Genomic DNA, 3,030 nt, shown 5'->3' on the forward strand with positions numbered 1-3,030 from the left:
TTTTCTGTTCTTTTTTTGTTTCATTCATCCCTTTTGTTTTTTCCTTTGAATAGTTTCTTTCCTTTTACATTATCTATGGTGGATTTTGTATCTTACATATACTCCATTATATAAAAATACCACATCTTTTTTTAATCTATTCCTTAGTTGATGGGCATTTGCATTGTTTCTAAGACTTAGCTACTTCAGATTGTACTGCTATAACTGTGGATGCACATACAATGCTGTAGTATGTTTCATTTCTGGGAAGGTACCCAGAATAGCTGATTCCAATGGGATCTCCAGTCCTAGCTTTTGGAGGAATATTTACATCGATTTCCAGGATGGTTTTACCAGTGAGCACTCCCCCCCAACAGTGGAGAAGGGTTCCTTTTCCCCCATGGCCCCCAATCCAGCGTTTGATATTAGTTGATTTCTTGATGGTAGCCATTCTTTCTGGGGTGAGATGGAATCTCAGTGTTATTTTAATTTGTGTTTGTTTTTTATCTGCAATTGGTTCATAGTGTTGATCCTACAAGTTTTAGATGAAAAGAACAAAGACTCAGATTGTAATACCATGAGCACGTTGGCCTACACTCTCTCCTGTGTGCTTTACATTTGAACAGAGGAAGATACTAGTTTTTCCAGCAAGATCTCTTTTACATTTTTAGCAATGCATTCTCATTATTATTATTTTGCAGTGCTGAGGTTCAAACCCAGGGGTTTTCTCATGCTGACACCATCACCAGGCTTTTCCTCCAGCCTTGGGTCCTCAGTTTTACAAAACAGCTTCTTGGACCTGTAATTCCAGGCTGCAGAGGAGCCTTGACTTTGTATCCTGGCATGCGGAGGCCTTCATAGAACAGAGACTGGTGGGCAGGGTGCCGAGCCTCAGGCTTTTTATCAAGACAGACTCTGCTTGTCTGTGAACTGTATGTTGAAGTTCTGATTATTTTTTTAAAAATCTGCTCTATTTTTAAAAAATCTAACTATTCCATTAATGCCAAAATAATATATTGTAATGGTAGAAAATTTAAAGTATACTGATAAGTTTCTGGGTCAGAGGTAGAGGAACTCATTCTTACCTGACTTATTCCTCCAGCGTATAATGAATAGTAGCAGGTCACTGGTGTCTGTTACTATTAAATAGTATACATCATTTCAGATGCTGAAGGTGATAATTTTACTGTCTGTAACAAAGTTGTTATTTTCTTAGGTAGTGTTCTGTTGTGGTTTAGATGTCTAATATCTCCCAAAGATTTGTGTCTTAAAGGTTTGGCCCCTGAAATAGTGGTGGTGGAGTGAAAGCCTCAAAGGTAGGGCTATGTCTAGGGTCTTCTGTAGTTTAGGGAGTGCTTTCAAAGGCAGCGCTGGAAGCCTAGCCCCCTCTCTGTTGCTTGCTTCTGGGCTCAGAACACAGGTACTGACCTCTGCTGCACACTCCAGGGCCAGTGTGTTGCTGCATCACACATCCCCAACTGTGGCATCAATGATGGTGATGGTATTGCACAAGAAAGCTCCTGGGTTTGAGCCTCGGCACTGCAAAATAATAACGAGAATGAGAATAATAATATATTGATAAAAATTTTAAAGTAATCTTCAAGGTCAGTGAAGACTCAGGACACAGGAGAACCTGTACTGTAACATTGTGGAACTCAGTTGTGTCCCAAATTTTCTGATCAAGGAAATTATGGGGCCACAGAGGAAAGTGATTGACAATGTAGAGTGTGCCTAAGGAGAGTCACAGGGAGAGAAAACATTCTCTAAGGCTTTCACAGAGAGCAAATTGGTCAAGCAACGACCATCACTCATACACAAGGCTGACACTGACAAAGGATCTACAAACTGTGGTACAGGGTTGCAGGATATATCCTGAGGGGATTTGAATAACCTTATCAGATGCAAAAGCTACATCTCTTGTTATATAGGTCTTGCTTTATCTTGGTCTTAACCATCCAGCAGAAATGTATAAAAAGTAAAGCCATATCAATATGCAGAGCAGTAAAAGGTTCAAGTCAACAATTTCTGACATAGCCAGTCTTATGGAAAACCCACTGCTATTATGGACTACTGGACTATTTTGGAATATTTTGCTGAATTCATGCACCTACAATATCTAAATGACAATGGAATAGCCTTCTCTGACAAAACTAAAAAAAAAGGACAAAAATGAATCATCACTTTATATCTGTATATTCAAAATAGTTAGGATAGATATACTGCTACATTCTCTTAATTCAATGAATATAAAGATTTGTTCTAATAGTGTTTGTGGACAGGGTATCATTTCTGCATCTTGTACGACGAATAACCGCTAAGACAACAATATGCAATGTATCAATAATTGAAACTGTGCTAGCAATCAGTTTTGAAACTGTCTCATTGCTATTTGCTTCTCAATAAAATTATTTATGTTATTTTTCCCATAATTTTATTGATAAACAAATAGCAATGAGACAGTTTCAAATCAAATTGGTAGGACAGTTTCAATAATTCACACATTGCATACATTCTTCCTAGTGGTTAATTGCTGTACAAGATCTGGACATGATACCCAATTTCAAACACTATTAGAACAAATCCCTCTATTCATTAAGAGAGTATAACTATATATCTATCCTAATCATTTTGAATACACAGATACAAAATGGACACTCATCTATATCCTCTTTTTTTGTTTAGTTCCGTTATTTGAATATTATAGGTGTGTTAACTCAGCAAAATATTGTAAAAGAGTCCAGTAGCCCATAATACTATTGGGTCTTCCACTTCACTGGCAATGTCAGAAATTGTTGACCTGAGTCCCCTACAGCTCAATATAACAGCATGGCTTTACTTCTTATACTTCGTTTTTATACTTTTTGGCTGGATGGTTAAGATCAAGGTAAAGCAGGACCTATGCAACAAGACTTGTAGCTTTTGGGTTTGATAAGGTCAGTCAAATCCCCTCAAGAGTTATCCTGAGATCCTGTACCTCAGATTGTAGAACCTTTGTCAGTGTCAGCCATGTGGATGAGTCATGGCCATTGCTTGGCCAATGTGCTCTCTGTG

The sequence above is a fragment of the Octodon degus genome, unplaced genomic scaffold (genome assembly GCF_000260255.1).
Source record: "Octodon degus isolate 3935 unplaced genomic scaffold, OctDeg1.0 scaffold00192, whole genome shotgun sequence".
Taxonomy (NCBI): domain Eukaryota; kingdom Metazoa; phylum Chordata; class Mammalia; order Rodentia; family Octodontidae; genus Octodon; species Octodon degus.